General features: G+C 34.1%; 1 protein-coding gene across 4 annotated transcripts in view; it reads left to right on the top strand.

The window, feature by feature from the left end:
* ccdc18 (coiled-coil domain containing 18) overlaps positions 1 to 12,398 on the top strand; it is a 156,777-nt gene that overhangs the window by 55,198 nt on the left and 89,181 nt on the right. The window lies entirely within an intron of this gene.

Raw genomic sequence — 12,398 nt, forward strand, 5'->3', positions numbered from 1 at the left:
AATCTGAACCAGTGAAGATGGCTGGGAACACAAGTCTACAGATGCTGGGATCTGCAACCAAAAAATGACCTGCTGGATGAACTTAAAGGGTCGAGCAGCATCAATGAGGGAAAGAGGGATTGTCAATGCTTCCTCAATGTTGACAATTTCTTTCTGCCCCCAATAATGCTGCTCGACCCACTGAAATCCAGAAGTGTATTGTCTTTTGGAGTGAAGATAATTTTACATCATCAATCCCATTCTATTTCTCCTTATTTATTTTGAAACCAAATCAAATATCTGTGTCATCTTAAAATTATTTAAAAAAAACTTTATTTATTCGTTCAAAAAACAAATAATATATGACATATGCAGCAATTAAACATAAACATGAACTTTTTTTATATATAGAAAAAATAAATAAAAGAAAAGAACCCCCCCCCTTCAGCCAACTCTCCTAAGGAGAGCCATAAAAAAAGAAAAAAGAAAGAATATTAAAGAAAAAATTAAATATACATATTAAAATATAATCAATATAAATTGAAATGTAAATATTCTGAGTATAACAGCCACTTATTAATAAAAAAATTATAATTATCATGCGGAACATACATAATTTTTTCCATTATTAAACAATATTTCATCTCATTATGCCATCTATTAATATCAATCATATTTGAATCTTTCCACGTAGTAGCAATACATTTTTTCCTCTACGGATAAAGCTAAATATACAAAAGCAAGCTGGAACTTATCTAATCCCAAACCTTTCAGAGGTTGAAAACTACCCAATAAAAATACTGTTGGATCTAAAACTATTTTAATCTTATACAGGTATTCTAAAAATAATTGAATTTTCTTCCAAAAAGATTATACAGGTATTCTAAAAATGATTGAATTTTCTTCCAAAAAGATTGTATATGTATACAGCATGAACAAAAGTTCCAACCTTATCACCACATCTAAAACACAAATCTGATTAATGAAAACCATAATTTTTTAATTTTTCAGGTGTCAAATATAATTGATGTAAAAAATTGTAATTAATCATTGCATAACGTGCATTTATCAATCTAGTTACACCATCATAACAGATATCTAACCAATCATCTTCAGAAAAAATAAAACCAATATCCGTTTCCCATTTAATTTTAGATCTTTCCCAACCCTTTTTATCCATATGTATAATATTTTATCCATATGTATAATATTTTTTATCCATATGTATAATATTTTATACATAGATGAAATATAACCCCTCTCTGGTACCTTCATAAGAAAAGTCTCAAATTTAGTCATTTCAGGTAAAATCATATCTCTACCAAACATACATTTTACCAAAGATCAAATTTGATAATAAAGAAATAGAGTTCTTATCAATACCAAAATCTTCCCTCATCTGATTAAAAGATAAAAACTTACCCTCTTTAAAACAATCTCCCAAATTTTTCACACCTTTAAATCTCCAATGCAATAAACTTTGATTATGTATTGAAAAAGAAATAAGTTGAAAACGGAGTCAAAGCCGATAATTTACCCCTAGAGCCTGTCATTTTATTTTTCTTTATCCATAACTTCATTAAATGTTTTAGTATAGGCACATTATATTGTTGTAACAAATTTATATTCCACCTAAACAAAAATTGATGTATTTCAAATTCAGAAATATTTGCCATCTCAATTTTGGCCCAACTAGGAGGCTGTACCAAATCCATCAATGAACTAATAAATTTAAGTTGGGCTGCTTCATAATAATTTTGAAAATGTGGTAAACGTAGTCACCCTAATTCATATTTCCAAGTTAATTTATTCAAAGCTACTCTCGAAAATTTACCCCTCCATAAAAACTCCCTAATCATTTTATTTCGAAAAAAATTTTATCAAGTAAATACGGAATAGATTGAAACAAATATTGTATATGCGGAAAGGTATTCAACTTAATTCTATTTATCCTACCCATTAAATGAATAGGTAAATCTTTCCATTTAATCAAATCAGTTTTAATTTTTTTCATTAATGAAGCATAAATTAATTTATATAATGAATGATAATTAACATTCAAAATTATACCCAGATATTTAATTCGATCAGTCCACTTCAAATTAATAATATTCTTATAAACTGAATAATCTCCTTCATTTACCGGTAATATTTCACTTTTTTTCCCAATTAACTTTATATCCAGAAAGACATCCATATTGTATTAAACACTCCTTCAAGTGCAAAAGTGACTGAGCTAGGTTTGTTAAATACACCAGCAAATAAATTAATTTTATACTCCTCATCTAAAACTTTCATATCTTGTATCTGTGTATTTTGTCTTATCAATTGTGCTAAAGGTTCAATCACTTACGCAAACAAAGCTGGTGATAAAGGACAACCTTGACGAGTTGATCGAGTTAACTTAAAAGATTCTGAAATCAAACCATTCGTCAATACTCTAGCTACCGGTTTACTATATAGAGCCATAATCCAACCAATAAAAGAAGGACCAAACTTAAATTTCTCCAAAACTTTAAACAAAAAATTCCATTCAACTCTATCAAATGCTTTTTCTGCATCTAAGGATATCACCATCAGGTGATCTAAAGATTGTCGAAATCTATTAATCAAACTAATCATGCACAAAATGTTATCTGATGCATATCTATTCTTTATAAAACCGGTTTGATCAATATGAATCAACTTGGGTAAAAATTTAGCCAATCTATTCGCTAATATTTTAGCTATTATTTTATAATCTACATTTAACAACAAAATTGGTCTATATGAAGATACTTTTGAAGGATCTCTATCTCTTTTAGGAATTACTGTAATTAAAGCACTAGAACAAGACTCAGGTAATTCATAATGTTCTCCAGCTTGACGTAATACATCCCCAAACACTGTAGATAAATCATCATAAAAATTTTTTAAAATTCAACCATCATCACTAGGCGATTTACCGTTCGGCATTTGCAGCATAGCCATTTTAATTTCCGAATCAGTAAATGGTTCTTCTAACTCCTGTATATCTGCATCCTCTAATATCGGTAAATTAAACTGTGATTAAAAAAAAATTAATTGATCCAGTTTCTTGTTTTCCTTCAGATGTATATAACTTTTTATAAAATGAATAAAATTCATCATTAATCTCACGAGGCTTATAAGTAGTAAGAGAATTCCGTCTAACAGCATTAATAGTCCTCGATATCTGTTCTTTCTTTAATTGCCACGCTAATACCTTATGTGCTTTCTCTCCCCATTCCTATTAATCACACATTCAAATTGATAAGATTGCAAAGTATTATATTCCAATTTCAACCTAGATAATACTATTTTCTGATCTTCTGTAGCATCTTTCTGAAATTCCTTTTCTAACTCATCGATCTCTTTCTCTAATTCAAGACTCTGATTTAATCGATTCTATTTTATTTTAGAAGTATAACTAATTATTTGTCCTCTCAAATAGGCTTTCATAGCATCCCATAGTACAAACTTACTTTGAACAGAATTAGAATTTTCTTTCAAAAAAAATTAAATTGTTTTTTCAAAAAATCAATAAATTCCATATTTTTTAACAACATTGTATTAAATCTCCAACGATAAGCCATTTGAATTTTCTCAAAAGTTTCATATGTAAAATATAACAGAGAGTGATCTGAAATCACCCTACTTTTATATTCCGCTTGTTGTATTTTCCCTTGTAAATGTGCCAATACTAAAAAGAAGTCAATCCTTGAAAATGATTCATGTCTAGATGAATAAAAGGAAAAATCTTTCTCTGTCAGATTAAGTCATCTCCAAATATCAACTAAATTAAGATCTTTCATCAATGCTTGGACCTGAATTGCCATCTTGGATTTTTTTAACTTTCTTCAGAGATTTATCTAATAAATGTTCCAAAACACAATTAAAATCCTGCATTTTAAACTGCACTTCAGCCTGTTTACATGATGCTTGAAGGTATTGCTTCTTAATTAGATGTTATTACTGTTCAATTGAACCATTTGGTTCAAATGAATACTAATATAACTTCAGACCTAACTGTGGTTAAGGCAGAAGTTAAAGAAAATCGGGAAAACTTAAAAAAAATTGAAGCTTCTTTTTCTGAATGTAAACAACAGGTACAATCCAATACAGAAACAATTGTAAAGGTGGAAAAATCAGTTAAAGATTTAGGAGCACGGTAAAAAGAGTCAACAAAAAAAATGGATTATGTGGAAAATCAAAGCAGAAGAAATAATGTGAAAATTGTGGGTTTGCCAGAAGGTATAGAAGGTCAAGATCCTGTCAAATGTTTTAAAAATTGGATTCCCCAGATGTTGGGGGAAAAGTCTTTTCCTGATGGATTGGTATTAGAAAGAGCACATAGAGCTTTAAGACCACCCCTACCTGGTCAACCTCCAAGAGCTGTGATAGTTCGCTGTTTGAATTGTTTGGACAGAGAGACAATTCTTCCACTTGCAGTTCAAAATGCAAGACAAAGGCAACTCCAGTGATGATTCAGAATAGTAGAGTTTTTTTCTACCCTGATTTGAGTCAAGATATCGTCAGATGCCAACGTGAATTTAATCCAGTTAAAGATGTTTTATGGTGTAAAGGTTACAAATTTGCTTTTCGTTATCCTGCTGTGTTGAAAGTGTTTTATGGAAACTATCAGTCTCAATTCTTTGAGAGTGAGCATGAAGCAATGGTTTTTGTTAATTCGTTACCGGATATCAGAGGACAAAGAAGAAGTCATAAAAGAAAATCTGATGGACTTGGAAATGGGCAAAATGGCAGAAGTGGAAACAATGGGAATGGAAAGAGTTCACCTACTCTTGAAATGAGTTCACCATCTGGACTGGAATCTCAAGGCTGATTTTTTTTGTAATATGTTAATATTTTTGATTGGCTGGCTGGGGAGGAGGGGAATGCACTAACTTCTTTGTTAGTCATCAGTCACTAGTGGGTAATCCACACCCAGTTTTTTTAGGGAGTTACTACCTTTTGGTAGTTTTTTTGTTTTTTTTCTCTCTTATTAACGAATATTATTTTTATTTGGAGGGCCTATATATTTTAATTTGAGGATTCTATATAAAAAATACTCCTTTTTTTTCTTTGTTATTATTAATTTTGTGACTATTTTTGGTATTTAGCAATTGTATTAGATTTGTCGAATTTGAAATTTGCTACCTTTAATGTTCAGGGATTAAACAACCCCATCAAGCTTAAGCGAGTTTTGGCTTGCATTAAAAAGATGAAGATTGATATTGCTTTTTTACAGGAGACACATTTGAATGAAAAAGAAAGTATGAAATTGAAGAGGGACTGGGTTGGATATGTTTTTTCTTCTTCATTTAACTCCAAAGCTAAGGAAGTAGCAATTTTGATACATAAAAATTTATCTTTTGAATTACAATCAATGGAAATGAATGCAAGACGTATTCTTAAGTTGAATTGTAAGATTTTTAATTAATTTTGGACTTTACTTAACATTTATTCACCGAATGTGGATGATGAACCATTTATTTCGGATGCATTTCTGCTTCTGGGGCAAGCTAATGAAAGTGTTCTGGTTGGAGGAGATTTTAACTGTGTTTTGGAACCTTTATTAGATAAATCTCCAAAAAATGGTAAAAAATTTAAAATGGCAATTCAAATTCGAGCTTTGATGAAAGATTTTAATTTAGTGGACATTTGGCAACGTCTTAACCCAACAGAGAAGGATTTCTCTTTTTATTAATTTAGCCATGAATCTTTTTCCAGAATTGATTTTTTTTTAGTATCGGCACATTTACAGGGGAAAATACTGCATGCAGAATATAAAAGTAGCATAATTTCAGATCATTCTTTGTTGTATTTTACTTACGAGAGTTCTGAAAAAGTTCGTGCAGCTTATCGTTGGAGATTCAATACGATGTTGTTAAAAAAAAGTGGAATTTATTGAATTTTTTAAAAAACAAATTAATCTCTTTTTGGAAGAAAATGTTAACTCCATTCAGAGTAAATTTATATTGTGGGATGCTATGAAAGCTTACTTGAGAGGTCAAATAATTAGTTATACCTCTAAGGTTAAAAATAATTATCTGTCCGAGAGCCTTGAATTAGAGAAACAGATTGATGAATTAGAAAAGGAATTTCTGAGAGATGTGACAGAAATTCAGAAGATAGAGTTGTCTAGATTGAAATTGAAATACAATACGTTGCAATCTTATCAATTTGAATGCTTGATTAATAGATCTAAACAATGGTATTATGAATGGGGTGAGAAAGTGCATAAGGTACTTGCATGGCAATTAAAGAAAGAACAGGTATCAAGGGTTATTAATGCAGTCAGACGAAATTCGACTATTACTTACAATCCTCATTCATTTTATAAGAAATTATATACTTCTGAGGAAAAACAGGAGAGCGGATCGATTGACTCCTTTTTATCGGTGTTGAAATTACCGGTACTAGGAGAAGAAAACATATTGGAGCTGGAGGTTTCTTTTACTGACTTAGAAATTAAATCGGCTATGTTGGAAATGCGGAATGGAAAATCACCTGGTGATGATGGGTTTTCGGTTGAATTTTATAAGGTATTTTATGATTATTTATCTACAGTGTATGGAGATGTGTTACGACAGATTATTGAACATTATGATCTACCTGAATCATGCTCTAGTGCCTTAATTACTGTAATTCCTAAGAAGGATAGAGATCCATTAAAGGTGTCTTCATATAGACCAATTCCTTTGTTGAATGTAGACTATAAAATAAAAGTTAAAGTATTAGCGAATCGATTGGCTAAATTTTTACATAAGTTGATGCATTTTGATCAAACAGGTTTCATAAAAAATAGGTATGCTTCAGATAATATTCTTCAAGTGATTAGTTTGATTAATAAATATCGACAGCGCCCTGACCATCCGATGGTGATCTCTCTTGATGCAGAAAAGGCTTTTGACAGAGTTGAGTGGAACTTTTTATTTAAATAAACCAATAGCCAGAGTATTGACAAATGGTCAGATCTCGGAACCTTTTAAATTAACTCGTTCAACTCGAGGGTTGCCCTTTGTCTCCAGCTTTGTTTGCGTTAGTAATTGAACCTTTAGCACAGTTGTTACGACAAAATACACAGATACAAGGTATGAGAGTTTTAGATGAGGAGTATAAAATTAATCTATTTGCTGATGACGTATTGGTGTATCTAACAAACCCAGCTCAGTCACGCTTACACTTGAAGGTGTGTTTAATACAATATGGATCTTTGTCTGGATATAAAGTTAACTGGGAAAAAAGTGAAATTTTACCGATAGTTGAAGAAGATTATTCAGTTTATAAGAATATTATTAATTTGAAGTGGACTGATCGAATTAAATATTTGAGTATAAATGTGGATGTTGATTATCAATCTTTATATAAATTAAATTATGTACTGTTAATGAAAAAGGTCCAAGCTGATTTGATTAATTGGAAGGATCTTCCTGTAAATTTAATTGGAAGAATAAATACAATCAAAATGAATATCTTTCAACGTATACAATATTTGTTTCAGTCAATTCCATGTTTACTTAATAAGAATTTTTTTCGAGATTTAAATAAAATGGTTAGGGAATTTTTATGGAAGGGTAAATTTCTGAGAGTAGCTTTGAATAAGCTAACCTGGAAATGTACATTAGGGGGATTACGCTTATCACATTTCAAAATTATTATGAGACAGCTCAATTTAAATTTATTAGTTCATTAATGGATTTGAAACGGCCCCCTAATTGGGCTAAAATTGAGATGGCGAATATTTTTGTTTCGGTGTAATTTAAATTTATTATAACAATATAATGTGCCTATACTAAAACATTTAATGAAGTTATGGATGAGGAAAAATAGAATGATAGGTTCTAAGGGTAAATTATTGACTTTAACACCGTTATATAATAACCAACTTATTCCTTTTTCAATGTATAATCAATGTTTATTATATTGGAAATCTAAAGGTATAAAAAACTTGTTTTAAAGAAGGTCAATTTTTATCCTTTAATCAAATGAGGGAAGATTTTGTTATTAATAAGAATTCTTTATTCATTTGTTATCAACTACGATCCCTAGTAAAACAAATATTTGGTAGAGATATGATTTTACCTAAATTGACTAAATTTGAATCTTTTCTTGTGATTATACCAAAAAAGGGATATATTTCATTGATGTACCAAATATTACAGGAAAGTATGGAAAAAAAGGGATGGGATAGATCTAAGATTAAATGGGAAAAGGATATTAACCTTACTTTTTCTGAGGATGACTGATTAGATATCTGTCATGGTAGTGATACTAGATTGATAAATGTTCATTATGCAATGGTTATTACAACTTTTTACATCAATTGTATTTAACATCTGAAAAGTTCTAAAAAATATGATTTTAGTGAATCAGACTCTTGTTTTAGATGTGGTAATTTGGATGGAACTTTTTTTCATGCTGTTTGGTTATGTGTACATATACAATCTTTTTGGAAAGCAATTCAATTGTTTTTGGAACATTTTTATAAGATTAAAATACCTCTGGACCTGACAATATTTTGGGTGAGTTGAATCCTTTGAAAGATTTGGAATTAGACAAATTTCAATTGCTTTTGTATATTTATCTTTATCAAAAAAATGTATAGCAAGTACATGGAAAAATGCTAATGTGATTGATATTAATATTAATAGATGGTATAATGAGATGAAAACGTTTGGTAATGGAAAAAAATCACGTTTTACATGATAATTTTTTTCTTAATAAGTGGTCTTTATATTCAGAATATTTACATTTAGATTTACCTTGATTAGATTTTAGTAAATATATTTCAGTTTTTTTTTCTTTCTTCGGCTCTCCTAAAGAGTGGGGGGGGGGGGGTTCTTCCTTTTTATGTATAAATTTTTTTTTATCGTTCATAATATGTACTTTTTTAAAACTGTATGTAATAACCTTGTTGAATGAATCAATAAAGTTATTTTTAAAAAATCGTGTATGCATGAGGCAGCACTAATATAGTTGTCAGTGAAGCAAGGGAAGAGTTGAGGGGCTTTGCCTGTGTAGATTGCAGCATGGATTGCTCCACGAATTCAACAAATAGGCAGGCCTAGTGTAAGGTAAAACATCATGAGATGGGAATGTGTAGGGAGTTACCCTGTACAGGGCAGTAACAAGAAGGGGAGGTGTCCTTGTACTCCTGTTAGGTAAAACATCATGAGATGGGACCGGAGAAGGAGTCACCCAGTACTAAGGAGTAACAGAATGCATCCTTGTACTTACAAGATAAGAGAGACATTGATGGATTGAGAGGCAGGAAGCTAGCAGGGAAAGGATAGCAACAGTTTAAGAGAGACATTGATGGATTGAGAGGCAGGAAGCTAGCAGGGAAAGGATAGCAACAGTTTTAGTCATTGGACAAGTAATGATATGATGATGTTCTAAGCATGTATCCAAGGGTATAAAAAATCACCATTTTGCTGATAACGGCAGAATGCATTCTCCGGCTAACATCGTTAGTCGCAAGTGTTACAATCCGGTAATAAAGAACAAAGAACCCTGATTTCGACTCAGCCTGGTGTTTGTCTCACTCATTCATGAACAAAGCAGACCTAACACTAGCTGGGACGCATTGGTACTCCTTTGACTTGGAGAAAGTGGGGTGAGTCAAAGGAAAAGTTATTGAGCGTGAGAACAAGTTCTGCTAGGTAGAGGAGGGTGGTGGCGGTTCAGTCTGTAAAGAAAGAAACAAAGAGCTTTGAGACCCTCTTTATGGAGGTGTTGAGAGAATGGACATCCATAGGAAAATGAGGTGGTCTAGTTCAGGGAATTGAAGGGATGGAGGTCATGTAGGGGCCAGGGGAGGAAAAAATGGAGGCAAGGTTGTAGATGCTAGTTCGATGGGGCAGGAGCATGCAGAAACAATGGGTCTAGCTGGGTAATTGGGTTTGTGTATCTTGGGGAGGAGGTAGAACTGGGCAGTGTAGGAGATTTCCAGAAATGATCCCTCTCTTCCCTATCCCTCTATCTTTTATTCTCCAGCTCTCCACCTCCTTCCCTCTTCATTCATAGAACCATCCCTTGGTTCCCCTTTTTGCTGTTGTGCTCTTCCTCCCTTATCCACCTATTATCTCTTGCTTGTGGGCCTATGCTCCTACCCCTTCCCCTCCCCCCCCACCATTTTATTCAGGCACCTGCTAACATTTTGCACGTGCCTTGATGAAGGGCTCAAGCCCGAATCATTGGTTATGTGTCTTTATCTTTGTGACATAAAGTCATATTGTTTGACCTGCTGAATTTCTCCAACATTGCATTTTTACTTTTATTACATTTCATTTGTGACATAAAGATCATTGGGTTATGTAAAGATCCTTGTGAAGGGAATAAAAGAACATTGCCAGAATGCATACATTTATTAAAAGATCAAAGATGCTTAGTGTGTTCAATTTTCACCTTCTCAGAAAGATTGTATACCTTTGCACCATCATCATCTATTTGCGGCTGGTGAAACCCTTGTCCATACTTCAGCTGCTTCTGAACCTTGCCCATGCTTTCGTCACTTCCAGGTTCTTGACTATATAATACTGTTTCAGCCATTCATGCAATTGTGCTTTTCAAACATTTCTGTACATCCAAAACTCTGCTGCCCATGTTCTGTGTTGCATCAAATTGCACTTGCCCCTTTCTTTGTACTGACCTACATCGTTGGCAGGACTCCCAAAGCCTGGCATTTAAAAGGATCCTTATGTCCACGCTCCTTCATTTTTGGTGTCAACCTTCAGGTCTCTGTACATTCTTATGCAAATATGTTAAGTCAAGTATTAGATTGCACTCATGTTATACAAATTGAAGTGGAATGAATATTCCTAATTTAAAGAGACATTGCATTTTATTGTTAATGGTTCCTGAGATGTGCCACTGATTGAAAGGTTGCTCTATGATGAAGACAGTTCTGTAGCAGCTCACAGGAGGCTTAATCGAACCGGCTCAGGAGTGACGTCATGATGTCACAATGCGATAACATCATTTAGAACGCGCAGGATTTAAAAAAGCTGCAGGTGAACGAGTAAACGACTTTTACTGAACTTTGACTCGACTATGTCTGAACATTTACTCGTTCTTCATTTCACACTCTTGACACAATTGTTACGTTGGTGACCCCGGCAGGCCCAAACGGATTTTGGACCCAACATGGACAACACAGCAGTTGCACTCAAACTGACGATCTTTTGGAAGTTTGGTTTGGGCAGGGTGAGGCACAGTTCCACATTCGCAGATAGAAGTGGACGCCACTAAATAATATCATGTGGTAAGCGTCCTTGACCAGGACACGGCCGGTCGAGTAGTGGATTTCCTTCGGGACCCGCCAGCTCTCGGCAAGTACAAAGGCCTAAAAGGCCTCCTCCGGATTTACAGTCTCTTACGATGTGAGTGAGCTGCAAGCGATGGCCGGGGCCCAAAGGCCCACAGAAATTAGTGCTGCATCACACCCAAAGGCCCAGGCTCCATGAATACAAGCGATGAGGGTGCTTGTTTCCCTGGACATGCATGACTCCGTGACAGCAACCCACCGTAACAGCCTACTCTATGTCTGGGTTGAACTCTCCCAGCACAAATTTCTAGTCGACGTAGGTGCGGAGATAATGTCCTTCTGGCTTTTACACTGTACCAGGATGCTCACTGCAGTGAATAACAGTTGGATTCTTATGAATGCCACACGGTCTATACCTTTGAAATTCGGTGACAATAAGTTCACCTTGTCCTGGCTGTTGTTGGGTGCCGACTTCCTCAGAGCCCACTTACTGATGGTGGACTTAAAAGGGTGCTGGATGGTGAACACCATAATTTTCCTAATTTTCCAGATTTTGGAAAAGCCAAACTACCCACCCCGCATCATGGAGTACTCGAACAACAAATTTGCCAAACTTCTTGCGGAGTTTCCCCAGTTCTCCACTGCCACACTCAAACATGGTGTCGCACACCACATCCTTACCCACGGACTTCCTCCATATGCCCAAGCCTTCCGCCCGACAATTTTCGGTTTGCAAAAGAAGATTTTCACAAAATGGAGGAACTTGGAATCGTGCGCAGGTCTGATAGCCCATGGGCTTTCCTGCTACATATGATGCCCAGAGCCATGGGAGGCTGGAGACCTTGCAGGGATTGCAGGCATCTCAACTATGCTACCACTGCAGACCGCTACCCTGTGCTTCAGATACAGGACTTTACAGCTAATATTCATGGGGCCAGGATATTTTCTAAAATTGACTTGGTGTGTGGGTACCACCAAATACCTATCAATCCAGAGGATGTGCCCAAGACCGCCATTATAACACCATTCAACCTTTTCAAATTTTCAAGACTGGCTCTTGGGCTCAAAAATACTGCACAAACTTCATTATCATGGACTTGGATGACATACTCGTTGCCAGCCACTCTCACAAAAAGCACCTGCAGTATCT

This window comes from Narcine bancroftii, chromosome 5, assembly GCF_036971445.1.
Source record: "Narcine bancroftii isolate sNarBan1 chromosome 5, sNarBan1.hap1, whole genome shotgun sequence".
In the NCBI taxonomy this organism is placed as follows: domain Eukaryota; kingdom Metazoa; phylum Chordata; class Chondrichthyes; order Torpediniformes; family Narcinidae; genus Narcine; species Narcine bancroftii.